Raw genomic sequence first — 17,957 nt, forward strand, 5'->3', positions numbered from 1 at the left:
CATACCGCTGCATGTTGTTTCTTTTCGAGTAATCATCTAATGTCCTCTGGAATGCCTCTATTAAACCTGCCTCACCACACCTCCAGGCCATGCACTTCAGACCCAAACCATTTGTTTTGTGAAAAAGTCCTTTGTCACGTTACATTTGCTTCTGTGTTCCTCTTGTTTTAGATCCTTTTATGAGTGGGACAGTTTCTCCCAATCTACTACGTCCAGCCACCTCATGATTCCAACCAGAATGATAGGGAGTGGGATAGCTTGATGTTAGGTTCAGACATAGCTCGGCACAACATCGAGGGCCGAAGGGCCTGTACTGTGCTGTACTGTTCTACGTTCTACGATTGTGAACACCTCTATCAAATCTCCTCTTAGCCTTCTCCTCTCCGAGAAGAACAGTCTCAACCTCTCCAATCCAGTCTCATTACTGAAGTTTCTTATCCCTGCAAACATGCTGGTAAACCACCAGAAGTGGGGATTTCTTTGGTGGAAGACAGAGGAAAATAAACTTTAGGATGTCAAAACGCAGCTCAGGTTTGAGACATAAGAGTCTGACTTTTACAAATCAAGTTCAAAAAAATCAGACCAATGCAACAGTCAGAAGGACAAACTTAGGGGGCAATTCTCCCAATCCGCTGCGATGCTCTAGCAATGTAATGAGCCAGGAGACATCAGCAGAGGCTGCTTCATAGGCTCCCCACTCGGCACCACAGCCTCTGTGGATCTCCGCAGCTAAGTATTTTTGGAGTCACCACCTCCACGCTGGATTTTGGCACAGAGCTAATTTCAATCTTTCAGTGTGGATTTTGATATCATTAGCAGGCCCGGGACTGAAATCTCCATGCCTGCTAGCTTCTCCCTCCCTGCCAGGAGCCGTTCCCTCCAGTGGGGTTTACAATTGCTCTTTACTAACAAGGAGCAGGCAGCCTGACACCCCGCTGGAGGGAGCAGAAGCCAGGGAGGTCCCCCCTCCCCGCCCCCCAGGAGGTTGGGGGTAAGGACGGAGTGATCCTTAGGTAGTGTCAGGCTGGCAGTGCCCTGGCAATGCCCAAGGGGCACCTTGGCACTGCCCATCAGGCATCAGGCAGTGCCCAGAGGGCCAAGACAGAGGAGGTGGGGCATACTGGGGGTGGTGGGGCCTAGAAAGGGGAGGGGGTGGTCATCGGTGGGGTTGCAGGTTTCCACTGCCACTCTGCCAGAAGATCGCTAGGAGAGGGAGGGAAGGGAGTGATTGGGATGGGCCATCTGGGTGGGATGAGTCAGGGTGGGAGGGGTTTGGGTGGTCAGGACTGCCAGGGTAGGGAAGGTTCAGGGGGACCAGGGCTGGCAGGTGGAGGTGAGGTGACAGACGGGCGACATTGGGGCTGGCCTAGAGAAGTCCAGGGCCCAGCGATCGGGGGGCGGGGGTGTTGGCGGGGCAGCGATGCAGGGTTGCGGGGCTAGCCAGCGATTGGGAGGCCAGCGGTGCGGGGCCACAGTACTTGCACTGCTCTCAGTGCTGATAGATCAGCGCGAATGCAGTGGCCTAAACAGTGCTATTCCGCCAGCCTCTCCAGCCCCCTGATTTCCAGAGTGAATCATGCTGGGGCATTCTGCAGTGCTCAGAGTATGGGAGATTCATTCTGAAAATCATGCTTAAAAAAAAATCAGTGTAAGTTACTCCAGCTTTCACGTGAATTTGGCACTTAGAATGTTTTTGGGAGCGTTGACCCCTTAATCTGCAGCATGAGCTTTCATGGTCCAAGAAAGATGAATAAAACTAAAAGGACCCTTGCTCATACGGAGGATGGTGGGAATGATGAAGAAAAGAGTTTAATGATGGAATAATCTAGAATAGAGGAACTGATGCTGCAGCTGCACCCCAAGGACTAAAATTACAGAATTAACACTTTCTTATTGTGCTGTATGAGAACCAGCATAGGAATGCATTACACTTGTATGGAATGATTTTGGGTGCTCATTTTCTTGGGACAGCAACCCATTTTTAAAAAATAATGAAAACGTTATGCTGAGGAATTTAACACCTTTGGTATTCTTGGCGCATCCCATAATTGCAAGGCCTATAGCCTTAATTGTTGCTTTTACAAGCGTTCACATTGACTTTATTAACATTTCTACTTAGGGCAACTCATAACAGGAAAAAAAATATAATCCATCACTGCACTGGGCTGGTTCGATCTGCGAGGGGCTTGCTGGGAGCGAGGAAATTCCAGCTCAGCCCAGCCACCTTGGGAGAAAATGTCAGCAAAGATTTTGTTCCGGGGACGGTGGTGTTGACTGCAGTCCTGTCCGTTGTCCCAGGAGGTAATCGAACCCGAGTCCTCAGAAAATGAGCTGAGTTTTTGGATTAACGGTCTAGCGATAATACCACTACACCATCGCCTCGCCTTTTCTTTGCAAACTTTAGTAGTTTGACTGTGCATGCCAATAAAAAAACACTGAAAGCAAGCTTTAAAAGCTGTAAGGTGTACACAGGTTGAATGGAAGATTGAAGAAATGCTGCAGAGTTCCATCTCTTTGGTGCGCTTTAGAGTACTGATATGGAAGGAAGCAAGGCAATGAGACAGAATCTTGATTTGTTTGAAGGTTTATTGAAACCACATGATGAAAGCATTTTCACCTTTTCACGTAATCTGAGTTACATAATTTTACACATAGACGTGAAACATATTGGGCTGAATTGTACATTCTCCAACAAATATGTTTCCTTCAGGAAGGGACAAGTAAGCTGGGGCGGGCATCCACCCCACCACCTTCCTGTGCACCCCCCCTATCAGCAGCCCCTCTGCCATTTTTAAATTAACAAGTCAGGATCCAGTAGGCTAACAAGCCTATTGACTCTGATGGTACACTATCTTCTTGGGTCTTGGGCAGATAGGACAAACATTTGGATATCTGGGCAGGAGATGAAAGCCTGATTTTTAACTCAAAATGGTTAAAGAGCAGGAAAATGAATGGGAAGGGTTAGCTGGGGTCAGGAAGGTCACTCTTTGGGAGCTGCCTTTTGTTGATCACAGGATGGTGCCCATTGTCTGAATAGTTCCTTCCTACCTCCTCCCCCCACTAATTTGATTTGATTTGATTTATTATTGTCACGTGTATTAACATACAGTGAAATGTAGTATTGTTTCTTTTGCGCTATACAGACAAAACATACCGTCCACAGAGAAGGAAACGACCGAGTGCAGAATGGAGTGTTACAGTCGTAGTTAGGGTATAAAGAAAGATCAACTTAATGCAAGGTAAGTCCATTCCATGCAGGGAAGAAGCTGTTCTTGAGTCAGTTGGTGCGTGACTTAGACTTTTGTATCCTTTTCCCGAAGGAAGAAGGTAGAAGAGAGAATGTCCGGGGTACATGGGGTCCTTAATTATGCTGGCTACTTTGCCAAGGCAGCGGGAAGTGTAGACAGAGTCAATGGATGGGAGGCTGGTTTGCGTGATGGATTGGGCTACATTCACAATCATTTGTGGTTCCTTGTGGCCTTGGACAATGCAGGAGCCATTCCAAGCTGTGATACAACCAGAAAGAATGCTTTCTATGGTGCATCTGTAAAAATTGGTGAGAGTCGTAGCTGACATGCCAAATTGCCTTAGTCTTCTGAGAAAATAAAGGCTTTGTTGAGCTTTCTTAACTATAGTGTCGGCATGGGGAGACCAGGACAGGTTGTTGGTGATCTGGATACCTAAAACTTGAAGCTCTCGACCCTTTCTACTTCGACCCCATTGATGTAGACAGGGGCATGTTCTCATATACACTTTCTGAAGTCAATGACAATCTCCTTTGTTTTGTTGACATTGAGGGAAAGATTATTATTGCCACACTAGTTCACCAGATTCTCTTTCTCGTTCCTGTACTCTGGCTCATCATTGTTTGAGATCCGACCCACTACGGTGTTGTCGTCAGCAAACTTGAAAATCAAATTGGAAGGAAATTTGGCCACACAGTCATAGCTGTACAAGGAGTATAGTAGGGGGCTGAGAACACTGTGGGGCACCGGCATGTGGATGATCGTGGAGGAGGTGTTGTTGCCTATCTTTGATGATTGTGGTCTGTGGGTTAGAAAGTTCAGGATCCAGTCGCAGAGGGAGGTGCCAAGGCCCAGGCCATGAAGTTTGGAGATGAGTTTCATGGGAATAATAGTGTTGAAGATTGAGCTGTAATCAATAAATAAGAGTCTGACATAGGTGTCTTTGTTATTTAGGTGTTCCAGGGCAGGGCCAGGGAGATGGTGTCCTCTGTGGACCTGCTGCGGTGGTAGGCAAACTGCAGTGGATCCAGGTAGTCCAGGAGGCTGGAATTGATTTGTGCCATGACTAACCTTTCAAAGTACTTCATAATGATGGATGTCAGAACCACTGGCCAATAATCATTAAGGCACACTGCTTGGTTTTTCTTAGATTCATGATGATGGTCATCTTCTTGAAGCAGATGGGGACCTCAGATTGTTGTAAAGAGAGGTTGAAGATGTCTGTGAATACCTCCGCCAGCTGATCCGCGCAGGATCTGAGTGCTTGTCCAGGTACCCCATCCGGGCCAGTTACAATCCACTGCCCCTCTCCCTAAACCTCCCGGGCCAAGACGTTGACTTACCCGCTCCAGGGACTCTAGGGCTTCACCCCACTCCTCAGCTGCAGCCCCTGTTGCTTCCTTACTGGCACTGCCTGAGGCAGCTGCTGGCAAATCCAATTGGCTGGCAGTTTCAGAGGGTAGTAATTCCACCCCTAATGAGAAATGAAGTCCACTCGATCCTCCTATTGAACTCCACGGCAATTTCTTGCTGCAGGATGGGGCAACCTGGAGCATTTTGGCATCAGTTTGATGGACTTGTTAGTTCAACACCATTATTGTTTCTGTTCCTGCCTCCCCGTGCCTTCTCCCCCATATTATTCCACCCCTTGTTTCTTTGATTTACCAGAGAGCAAGATTGGCATTTTCTGATGGCTGATCTGATGGCTGACAGCACAGTAATAAACAATTGTTAATACATGAGAATAGTTCGTTATGAAAAAGAAGGTTTTTGGATTTTGCAATGCAACATGTCACATACAGCTTTCTGTAGTTATTTGACCCCTGCCATGAGGCAGTCTCTGTAAGCAGACATCTTGACAATCAGTTCAATAAAGCCACTCACTGAGAAATACAGATGGAACGCCGCTGTCCTTATACATGAAACTATAAGCAATGGGGGAAGAGGGGCATTCAGGGAATAATCTTGTAGAACCTTCCTCCAGAAGACTTAAAAACAATATGAAATGTGTAATCTTTCACAGCATCCCAAAGGCAATCTCAGGCACCACGGAAAATTTACACCCTGTGCTGATCTTTTGTCAGCAAGGGATGCCAGATGAAAAATGCTCGCTAACAGGGCCAACATGCATGATCTCATATGAAATGTGTGAAAGCCTCACTAAGGTCCTATAAATTACTTTAATTTACTTCAGTGATGTCAATTCTCTATTTCTCGCCAAGTTTGCACTATCTGCTTGCTGCTTGATAGTAGAGAGAGGACATGTTCTGTACTTTCACAACATCTGCTCTTGAACTGTTTGCCCACATTTGTGGTGGCAGTTTGGATTCTTGCATTTATGCTTTTGGTATCCTGTTTTCTGCATTTTTCTTCGCCTGTGTATTTGGGTTTTTGTTCTTCCCTGCACTTTCCATTTCCGTCCTTTTGGAAGTTGGAACTTGTTGGGAGCAAAATTTAGAAGACAGCTACTCTTCCGGATATCCTTCTCCTTCTGATTGCTGTAGAATAAGCTACGTTCGAAAAGAACAACAGGAACTTGGAAGAGATGAATCAGACATCACAGAGCGAGCTGAACAAAATTTGTAAACTGCCAGAACAATAGACAAATGAGTAAAGTACAAATCGCTTCACAGAGAAAGGAACAATTGATAATCTGTACTCCATTGACTGGTGTTGAAATAAGTAAAAATAAGCCTTCAAGAGACAATTTCCTGAAGGAGATTCAACACTAAACATGCCCAACCAAAGCAGCAAAATAATCAACAATGATGTTGAATTGCATTAGAAAAACAATTGAAAATAAATCAGAAGAGGTAATGGCTTTCATGAGACCACATATTGGATGCTGTGTGCAGTTCTGGTTGCCAAGAAGAAAAGAATGGTATTTAAGCCCTGCAGGAAATTGGAAAAGCCACAAAGTTGGAGATTTCAGGCTTTATCCCGGAGATCTCCAAGAAGTGATCTTATGCAAGAAATTATTAAGGGTATATAGAAATAATTAACTCAGGATATCATTTTAAATTAAACTGCTGATATGAGCACAATCAAACATAGTTTAGGATCTATATTGGGAAACTCTTCTTCACATAAAGAGTGATAAAATTGTGGCGTTAACTTTTAGATTGAGTAGTGAAGGCAAAAATAATTTAAAAATCATTTGAGATCTCTGTCTGAGTGATTAAAGATGGGCTAGATGGCTTTTCTCATCTTTAATCATCTTGTGACTATTTGATGTGAGATCCAATTGCACTGAGATAATCACTTCCATTGACCATGATGCACCTGCCTAGATACATCGTAGGCCAGCTAAATTCCATCACGGGGGCAGCTGGGGGTTATGCTGTGTCCAGATCCGAATTGATCTTCGGTGAAGATGTAACAGACACTGCCTTCATCGGTGGCTATGAAGATAACCATCATCTTGAGCTGATATGCTTCTGCATCATTCCAAGCCACCATAGTGCTACATGCCAAGTTAGTTGAGTAGCAACACATGATGCTCCAAAGTTGTGTGGGTTGGGTTGATTAGACAACTAAATTGCCCCTTGGTATCAGGGGATGAGCTAGGGTAAATGCATGGAGTTATGGGGATGGGCCCTGGGTGGGATTGGTGCAGACTCAATGGGCCAAATGGCTTCCTGCCAGTACACAACTAATTGTCAGGATAAATTTGTTCATAATTTCCATATATAAAATCCACCAGCAATGTGGCAGGTTTTGTTAAAATACAGGTCCCATTTAGCTATCCAGGACCCAAAAGTGAATCCCATGATCTTCATGAACAGAAAAACACTCCATAATATTTATGCACAATTATGCAAACAAGAGTCTGCTACCCCAGTGGTGGTCATTTTACAGCTATCTACAAGTGAATCAGAAATTGCTCCCTGGTAACCCTGGTTCATGAATCTGCTGAGGCACTACAAGCAAGAGGTGAACAGAGTTTGACTGAAGCAGGTAATACAGACCATGGAGTTACTATCAGGAATCCAATTGTCTACAAGAATGATCTTTGGCATTTTACCACTCAGTGAAAGTTTTGTGCCGTGTTCAGCTGATGTCCACAGGCAAAATAATAGAAGTATTGCTATTTGCAAATGAAACATTGCTCAGTTGCATGATATATGAGTATATTGCAGAGTGCCTGACACAATATTCCCTAGAAAGTTTTGGGAATATCTGATGGCATGGAAACTTCCTGTTTATCTTTTTTCATTTTTTACTTCAGTTCTGTGGGCAGATCCACCCTGGAGCCAGACGTTAACTGCAGGTCATCCCACAACGGAAAGCACAGAGCTGTGGTGACAAAGATAAGTTTCCTCCGTTAGCTGCTGATAAAGATGGAGACTCCATGAGTCCTGGTGAGCGACACTTATGAATAATTACCTCGTGTCATTGACATTTGTTGGCTGTCAGTGAATATATCTTCCTTATCTAAATCCTGCAGTACCTTCAGAGCCCTAATGAATTATCTATTTTCCCAGTCTTGTGTAGAGTAATTTAACTGGCAACAACAAGCAAGAATAATAAATACTATCTGGAGGGGGGGCGGGGGGGGAGAAAAAAATCAAGTGCTGCCTGAGCATTGTTTTAGGGTGTGGGGTTTTCCTGTCCCTGCCATGGTGTGTTTTCTGGTGGCAGAGGTGGCTCACCATTAGCTGCGAGTGGGATTATCCAGTCCCGCTGATGTCCACGGTGTTTTGTGTGGCTGACATGTCCTGCCGCAGGGACCACCTTCAACAGGACCGAAAGATCCCACCAGTGGGAAGGGGCAGAAAAGCCTACCCTCTGGTGAGATGAACAGCAAGAACGTTTTTCTGTCAAAAGAATTGTTGCTCACCTTTACGCAGCAGCAACCCTTTAGAAGTTGCTGTAGCACTAGATATTTCACCTACACATTGAGTGACTTCTCACGTACTTTAGGTCTAACCTAGGCAGGAAGCTCAATTTGACTTGATTTGATTTATTATTGTCACATGTATTAATATACAGTGAAAAGCATTGTTTCTTGCGCACTATACAGAAAAATCATACCGTTTGTAGCGAAGGAAATGAGAGGGTGCAGAATGTAGTGTTACAGTCATAGCTTGGGTGTAGAGAAAGATCAACTTAATGCAAGGTAAGTCCATTCAAAAGTCTGACAGTGGTAGGGAAGAAGCTGTTTTAGAGTCAGTTGGCATGTGACCTCAGAGTTCTGTATCTTTTTCCCAAAGGAAAAAGGAGAATGAGAGAATGTCCAGGGTGCGTGGGGTCCTTAATCATGCTGGCTGCTTTGCCAAGGCAGCGGGTAGTGTTGACAGAGTCAATGGATGAAAGGCTGGTTTGTGTAAAGGATTGGGCTACACTCATGACCTTTTGTACCTTCTTGGGTCTTGGGCAGATAGAACAAACAGTAATATCTTGGCCATATTATGCAAAGTCAGCATCATCAGAAATCAGCAAAAACTCATAGAATCATAGAGGTTTACAGCATGGAAACAGGCCCTTGACCCAACTTGTCCATGCCATCCTTTTTTTTAAACCCCTAATCTAGTCCCAGTTGCCTGCATTTGGCCCATACCCATTTTACTCAAGTAACTGCCAAAAAGCTTTTTAAAAGACAAAATTGTACCTGCCTCTACTACTACCTCTGGCAGCTTGTTCCAGACACTCACCCCCTGTGTGAAAATATTGCCCCTCTGGACACTTTTGTATCTCTCCTCTCATTTTAAACCTATGCCCTCTAGTTTTAGACTCCCCTACAGTTAGGGAAAGATATTGACTATCTAGCTGATCTATGCCCCTCATTATTTTATAGGCCTATAAGATCACCCGTCAGCCTTCTATGCTCCAGAGAAAGAAGTCCCAGACTATCCAGCCTCTCCTTACAACGCAAACCATCGGGTTCTCGGTGGCATCCTAATAAATCTCTTCTGCACTCTTTCTAGTTTAATAATATCCTTTCTATAATAGGATGACCAGAACTGTACACAGTAGTACAAGTGTGGCTTTACCAATGTATTGTACAACTTCAACAAATCATCCCAACTCCTGTATTCAATGTTCTGCCCAATGAAACCAACCATGCCAAATGCCTTCTTCACCATTCTGTCCACCTGTGACTCCACTTTCAAGGAGCTATGAACATGAACCCCAAGATCTCTTTGTTCTGTAACTCTCCCCAAAATTGTCTCTATTCAATCCTTTGACTGCAAATCTATTTTTTTAGCTTTATTCTTTCTTCTGTCACCTTTCCTCACAACTTTTATTTTGTAAATTTAAGTTTAACATATTTGCATATCTTTCATATCGTTGAATTAATGATTAATAATCTCAGCTCCAATTGAAATGCACATAATTAAAGATGAATAACTTGTACATGCTCACAGAGAGAAAATGCTACCTTTGTACTTTATTTCTAGTGGATATGCTGTTATGGACAGACAGAGATATGGGATAATTTTCTCCTTTTACTCACTTCTTGGTTGATCACAACAAGATGTAGTTATTGGGAAGGAGTCTATTTCCCCTTTTTAATGCTATCACTTTAAAGAATAGACATGAAATGAGCTTAAGTTTAAATCAAATAAAAGGATAGATGTTTATTTTTATTGTGTGTGTGCACGCATGCATGTGTGTGTGTGTGTGTGTGTGTGTGGGGGGGGTGGTGTGTGTGTGGGGGGTGTGTGTGTGTGTGTGTGTGTGGGTCTATGGGTGCACTCACACACACCCACACCCACACCCACACACACACCCACACCCACACACACACACACTCACACACAAACACACACACACACATGAAATATAAATACAAGAAATACTTGTTGGCTGTCAGTGAATATATCTACCTTATCTAAATCCTGGAGTGCCTTCAGAGCCCTAAAGAAATACTATTCTCACAAGTTTGTACAGTGTAATTTAACTGGCAGCGATAAGCAGGAAGAATAAATGGTAGCCGGGAAAAAAAACAAGCGTTGCGTGAATCGCCAAACACATGCGCGCGCACACACACACACCCACACCCACGCACACACACACACACACACATGCACACACACCCACGCATACCCACATGCACATGCACACACCCACACACACACTCACATACACATGCGTGTGCGCATACACACACACGTGCACACACACATACACACGCACCCACATACAAACACACACACACCCACACAAACACATATACACATCCACACACACCCACACACACCCACATGCACACACACCCACACATGTCCCCACACAAACGTACACACACACACACACACACATCCTCACTCACACACACACCCCCACACACCTACACACACATCCCCACACACACCTACACACACACACAAATGAGTGCACACAAATAACTCTAAAGGTGTAATTTGCACTTAGGTTAGTAACACCATATATGGAAATGGGTCATACACAGTCCTTAAGTTGGTAGTTGAAACATTTCTAGCCTAAATATTCACTAGAGACATGGGAGTTGGAGGTTCCTAACTCTTTCAGAAGAAACTGTAACTGAGCTCCTGTAGTGAAGAAATATAATCTTGTTGGTGACATATGTAAGCCTCAATTCCCTGTCTAAAATGACTTTTGAGGGAAGGTCCTTCCTTGCGCTGGGAGAGGAATGGCTTCCCTCTAGTCTTCGTGTCACAGAATGACTTTCTGGCTGCTCATGTAGATTCTATGACATTCACTCTCTCCACAGTCAGTTTCAGTCATGTGATGGCAGTTTTGATATATTCCAATGTCCATGCAATGAGTTAAAGATGATGTAATTGATACACAGTTGAGAATCTCTGATATTCCAGTTATAATCATTCTCCTGATGATAGTATTTGAAATCCCATCTTCATGGGGCCAGCTTACCTCAGAGTTATTGTCATTTTAAGAAATGGTGAGGGGGTAATCAATAAGCACTTGGGAAGGCCATTTGCACTTTAAATAACTTCCCAGAGATATATTCTGACGTGTCTGTCTCTGGATGCAGTCCATTTTGTGAAGATGCAACGTCCATCTTCCAGTTGGCTTTATAGACATATAACCAGGCTGTGATAAAGCGCCGTTACATATCTCTGTCTCCCTTTTTGTGAATAGTTTTTATCCACAAAGTCTAGAGGGCACAGATACTTTAGCAGCTGCATTCTAAGAAGAGAAAAAAGGCTTTTCATAAAGGATCCTCAAACCTTACAACATGTAAAAACACCTTATAGCCACTGAAATACTTTTGTAGTGTCACCATTGTTGGCATGTAGAAAATGCAGTCAATTTGTGTACAGTAAGGTCCAACATAGAGAAAGCTAACGATATGATTTTTTTTGTTGACCAAGGAGGAACATTGTCCAGGACATCCAGGAAAACTCTCCTACACTGCTGCCTTTGCATAACATGGCTAAGGGATTACCTTGAGTTTCCTTCTGAAAGACCGCCACATCTTACACTATTGTGAGTTGAGCCTTTCTGTGACCCCTCACTGGATGTTTCATGAAATTGTGCCCACATCTCTGATGTGGGGCTCGAACATGTAACCTCTTATTCAGAAACGAGGACAGTACCAACTGAGCCACAGCTGATACCAAGACAGCTAGTTTAGATATTTCCCTTTTCAAGCCTATGTGTAATTATATTTGTGAGTAAGTGGCTCCCCCGTTGGATCAATAGAAAATTATTCTTCATAAAATGGTCAAGTTGACTCCACATTTGACCCAGATTAGATGATATCCATTGCATTGATGGTGTGTTTGGCAGGAAAGCTGTATGGTAATTAAGCAGGGTTCCTGCTCCTTGTTACTCTCCAGTCCTCTAGCGAAAACCAGATTTGTTTGTTAGATTTGTTGTGATGACTCCAATAGTTAAATAGTCTAATGACACTGTCTATGTAGGAGGACACGATCCATACATTTTAACAATGTTGACTGGATGAATGCAAAGAAGTTAAATGATCATCGGTCATAAGTATAAATTAAACAAAACGTAAGGATTACTCTGACATGTAGAATCACCGAATTATGCAATCATTGGCGCCAAATGTTTATTAGCTGACTCATTGCCCACATTCCAAAAGGAACTGGATGAACTTGAGATTCAGTGCTCATTAAAGTGAGGTGGGTTTGTGGTTGGAAAATATGTTAAATAGTAGATAAGATCTTGCAGGAGGAAACAAGAAACAGATGAATTTTGATAGGCTGCAAACAGTAGGTAGCAATATAACAGCATGCATAGTAAGCCACAAAGATTTGGCAGAACCTGAGCAATATATTCCGCATGTTGCTAGGCCAGTTCAGCTACCTCAAATGTCCATCCAGCATGTCGAAGCTCAGCCTTTTCACTTGCTACTTGTAATGTTTTACAGAAAAACCAGTCAATGAAATTGATAATTGTGCTGACATTCCTTTGGCTCACACTCACCCTATAAATGTGACTATCAATCCTCTCCTGATCAAATAATAACAATAATAAGTCAAATCAAATCAAATCAAAAATTAGGAGCTTTGCCCTCTCATATGAATCAGTTCAGACCAGTACCAACAACTTGCATGTATCGATTGATACAGTACTTTTAACATAGAGAAAATATTTCCACTTGAGCAGTTAGTCCAAAACTAAGGATCATAAATGTAACTAATAAATCCAACAAGGACTTTAAGGAAAACTTCTTTGCCCAGAGAATGATTTGTTTTAAAGCCATACTTTATATCGAAATGTTTCTATTGGACTGAAAACACTGGTTGACTTTTAAAAGATTGTTTATCATTTCAGTAACTTAACATCAGCTTCTAACTTGGTCACATGTTAACATAACTGTACCCCGTGAATTGCAAAACCATTCTAATGGAGTCAGGCTGTCCAAAAAAAAACAATTACCTGAGAGGAATGTGAATGATCCATTTCCTGGACTGTGTGTTCTGCTGGGTGTGGAACAAGTCATTAAATACAACCCCATTTAACAATGAATCCTGGTCGACAAGGGAATTTTCCAGTCACAATATAATCACATTTAAACCATGGACTTGGCATCAACATGCTTTGACCATGTTTAGGTAGCTACTGGTCAGTTGGTGAGAGCGATGTGATAAGATGTGATGAGCTATTTTTTGTGTCTTAGAGGAGATCATGTGATGAGCCACTAACTCTGTACTGTGTCTTAAGAGACGGATTTCTCCTGACTAAGGTGCAGAAAACGTAAAGCCCTGGGTGGGTATTCTCTCTCCCTGTCTTCACTAATCTAGCCTTTAAGCTTGAGCCCTGACTGTTGTTGACCATCCACATGCCAAAAGCAGTATTTTAAGAATCAATCCAGCAACTGCTGACTCCAGAAGAAAATATGTAACTTGTCCATCAACAGCTTTAAGTAACCTTGACATAGACTCCAGAACCCATCCAAGTTATCAATCTATAAGGTCCATATACCGCTGACCTTTACTGGATGTTTGAATTACTTAACTTGTCTTCCCACTTTGTAACTTGTCTGTGTGTGTGTGTGTGTGTGTGTGTGTGTGTGTGTGTGTGTGTGTGTGTGTGTGTGTGTGTGTGTGTGTGTGTGTGTGTGTGTGTGTGTGTGTGTGTGTGTGTGTTTGAACTCTTGAATGTCTGTGTGTGTGAGTCAGGGTTTTTATCATTTATTTAGAGCGAGTGTCAGTACAATAAATACTATTTCTTATATTTGAGAAAAACATACAAGAAAACTTGCGTGTTTGTGTCTTTTACAGTCACAGCATCTAAACATTAAACACTCACTAAACTGGCAAGCTTACAAAAACCACACTGTGGTCAAACAAGAAGTGGGAAAAGAGGGGAGTCAATCAACCCCTCCTCAGGTTTGAATGTGGACCTTCTAATCAGAGAGTGTTTGTGCGAAATAGCATAGATGGTTTTAAGGGAAAGTCAGATAAGTAAATGAGGGAGAAAGGAATAGAAGGGTATGCTGATAAAGTTAGATGAAGTAACGTAGGAGGAGGTGTGCATGGAGAATCCTAAGGACATAGAATTCTAGGCCAAATAGTCTGTTTCTGTGCTGTAAATTTTATGTAATTCTTGGTTCAGTCTGCGTATTAGCTTTGTAACTTTAAGAATGGAGTAAAATCTAAAAAAAGAACTATTTAAACATTCCAAGACACTACACAGGAGTGTTATCAATAAAATTTGAATCCAAGTTACATAGGGAGATACTAGGGAAGAGGTAAAGCTCTTTAAAGCCTATCTCCTTGAACAAACAACAGGTTGTGTGTCCTGTATTCCTCTTGTGGCTGCGACAAAATCTTTTGATATTGCTTTTCTTAAGTGCTTGGGGGTGGTTACTACATTAAAGGTATTATGAAACTATAGCCAATTCAATTCACTCCAAATGATACCAAGAAATAGCAGCAAAGGCTATGGGCTCCGACAATATTCCAACAATAGTACTGAAGTCTTGTGCTCCAGAACTTTCCACACTGCCAGTCAAGCTGTTCCAGTAAAGTTATAACACCCACATCTGTTTGACAATGTGGGAAATTGCCCAAGTATGTCCTCTACACAAAAAACAGGACTAATCCAACCCAGCCAATTACCTCCCCAGCCTACTCTCAATCATCAATGAAGTGATGGAAGGGGTCACCAACAGTGCTATCAATGCACTTGCTTAGCAATAACCCACTCTATAATACCCAGTTTGCATTCTACCAAGGTCATTCAGCTCCTGACCTCATTATAGCCTTGGTTCAAACATGGACAAAAAAGCTGAAGCCAACAGAAGGGGTGAGAGAGACTGCACTTAATATTAAGGCAGCATTTGATTGAGTATGGCATCAGGGAGCCCTAGCAAAACTGGAATAATTGAGAATTGGGGAAATCTCTCGATTGGTTGGAGTCAGACCCAGCATAAAAGGAGATAGTTGTGGTTCATGGAGATCAATAATCTTAGTGTCTGGGCATCACTACAGGAGTTCCTCAGTGGAGTGTCCTAGGTTCAACTATTTTCAGCTGCAACATCAATAACCTTCTTTCCATCATAAAATCAGAAGCAGTGATGTTGGCTGATGATTGCACAACGTTCAGCATCATTACTGCCAAAACATTGAATACATTCAAGAGGTGTCTGGATATAGCATTTGGGGCAAATGGGATCAAAGGTTATGGAGAAAAAACAGCATTAGGCTATTGAGTTGGATGATCAGCCATGATCAAAATGAATGGCTTAGCAGGCTCGAAGGGCCAAATGGCCTCTTCCTGCTCCTATCGACTATGTTTCTATCTGTGACTTCTCAAAACTGAAGCTGTCCATGTCCAAATGCAGCAAGGCTTGGAGACTGACAAGTGGAAGTAACATACGTGACACACAAATACCAGGCAATGACCACCTCCAACAAGAGAAAATCTAACCATTATCCATTGACATTCAATGGTGTACCATCACTGAATCCCCCATAATCAACATCCTAGGGGTTATCATTGACCAGAAACTGAATTTGGCAAGCCATATAAATACTCAGAGGTCAGGAATCCTGCAGTTTCACCTCATGACTTCTCAGGAGTGTAATAAAATACTTTCCACTTACCTGGATGAATGCAGCTCCAACAACACTCAACAAGCTCAATGCCATCCAGGACAAAGCAATCTGTTTAATTAACACCCCATCAACAAACATTCACTCCCTCCACCACCAATCAACAGTGGCAATGGTGTGAACCATCTACAGGATGCACTGTAGGGACTCACCAAAGATACTTAGCCAACACTTTTCAAACCCATGACTGTTACAATCTCGAAGGATAAGGGCAGCAGGCACATGGAAACACCACCACCTGAACGTTCTTCTCCAATCCACTCACCATCCTGCCTTGAAAATATATCGCTGTTCATTCGCTGTCACTGTTTCAAAATCCTGGAACTCCCTCCCTAACAGCACTGTGGCTTTACCTACAACACATGGACTGCAGCAGCTCAGAAGGCAACTCACCACTACCTTCTCAAGGGCAATTAGGGATGGGCTGCCAGCGATGCCTACATCTCGTAAATTAATTTTTAAAAAATAGAAATGTGAGTTGCTGTCGTCAACAGGACTAACAAAAATTTGATTGTGTAAAGGAATCAGCCCCTTTTATTAGAGGGCTGATTTTAAACTCTGCAATGTTCCATGAAGATCCTTGTCAGTCCCACGTCCGGCATTCTATTGATTGCAGTATATTGCCAGTCACAAGAAGAATGAGGTCAGTGAAGGGAGGGGGTTGTAATATAATGTATATGTACCTTCAAAGAGGAAAACTTAAACTGCTGTCAATCACCTTGACAGGATATGATGTATTCATCCCATGAGTTGTACTCAATCTACAGGCAGCAGTAGGATTCAGATGCATATACTTAGGCCTGAATTTTTGCTCCTGGAGTGGGAGTACAGGACGGAACATTTCACCTCTCCCAAACCCAACCTGGGAGAAAGTGCTTTGGTAGTTGGGGTTTTCACTCCAGGGTGGCAGGTTCTTGGGAAGTTGGACCAGATTGGGCAGAGACTGCTGGGTGCAGAGGCAGGCTGGACAGAAGGCTTGTTTCAGTGCACTGGCATTATTTCAAAGATTTTTAAATGTATTTTATGAAAGCAACCTCATCTTTCATATCCCTTCACACCCAACCCCTCTCCTGATACACTCCCCATACCCGAGCCATGCCCTATCCATGCCAATCCATGTGACCTCATGCCCTTGACCCACCCCCATGGATCTCTGTGGCCTCCATGCAAACCTATGACCCACCCCTACCCACAAGCCATAACCAATCATACTCTCCGTGCTAAATCAGAGGACTTCCATTGAAGTTCATCCACACCCAACAACCGAATCCATTTATCATCAAGTTCAGAACTGTCATTCTAAATATGCACTTCAAGCTGTTGGATTGCCCTAATAATATTTGAACATATTTGTCAGCTTTGCTTCATCTTTGTGGCTTCCGCTAATGTTGGCAGCTTCTTCTGCTTTTTTCTCAGCTGAGGCTGAACTGTGAGGCTTCACTAGATACGAGTCAATGCATTTAAACTCGTTCACAATGGACTCTTATTATTCACAGAGGAGGTCTTGTGGTGCAATGGGTAGTGTGCCTGCTCTGAGTCAGGAGCTCTGGTTTCAAATTCCACTCCAGGACTTGATGGCCAAGGAAGGTGTGGTCACAACACAGCCAAACAGATAGGGCAGAATTCTCTGGCCACGCTCGCCTCAAAACTGGAGAATCCTGCCCAAGGTCAATGACCTTTGCATGATCTGCCCCCACCCACCAGAATTCCGTGGGGGGGCTTGCGGGGGGGGGAGAAAATTCCAGCCATAGTATCAACCTGCAAAATCCTTCCAACATGCCAATAGCAGCTGGTAAGAGCAGGAGAGACTCCTGCTCAGCCATGCTTGGTGTGGAATGTCGCTCCCTCAAGTTGTAAGGCTCTGGCAACAAGCTAGTGACCTATTTCATGTAAAGAAAAGCTCACTACGGGGACTGATGAGAGTCTGTCTTGTGCACCTCCAAGCGTGGGAAGAGAAACAACAAATATTCACAGACAAATAAAACTTTTAATAAATTGTGTGGTCTGGATTCGACGCCAGGTTCTTAGATCATGATTCAATTTTATCCCACGCTTGAATTTTGTAAGTAAGTGCAACATAGGAACTGAAAATGAGGGATGTGTTAGATTGGTCTTTTGCTTTATTTAGTGATCGGGTGAAAGTTGTTCTCAGTAGCACAGTGAAAATTCACAAAATTCT

At 43.1% G+C, this 17,957-nt stretch overlaps 1 long non-coding RNA gene across 2 annotated transcripts in view; it reads left to right on the top strand.

Annotated features, from left to right (window-relative positions):
• The window catches only part of LOC145345438 (uncharacterized), a 53,751-nt gene extending 42,081 nt beyond the window's left edge, over positions 1 to 11,670 (top strand). The window contains exons 1-3 of one of the 2 annotated variants that reach the window (XR_013887065.1): positions 3,154 to 3,239; positions 7,474 to 7,606; positions 11,564 to 11,670. This is a non-coding gene — a long non-coding RNA (uncharacterized LOC145345438). Of the gene's footprint in view, positions 1 to 3,153; positions 3,240 to 7,473; positions 7,607 to 11,563 lie in introns of those variants that run through there. The other variant, XR_013887064.1, reaches the window with a different exon arrangement.
• Positions 11,671 to 17,957: the final 6,287 nt, after the last annotated feature.

Source organism: Carcharhinus amblyrhynchos, chromosome 7 (assembly GCF_965287045.1).
Source record: "Carcharhinus amblyrhynchos chromosome 7, sCarAmb.v2.hapA, whole genome shotgun sequence".
Taxonomy (NCBI): Eukaryota; Metazoa; Chordata; class Chondrichthyes; order Carcharhiniformes; family Carcharhinidae; genus Carcharhinus; species Carcharhinus amblyrhynchos.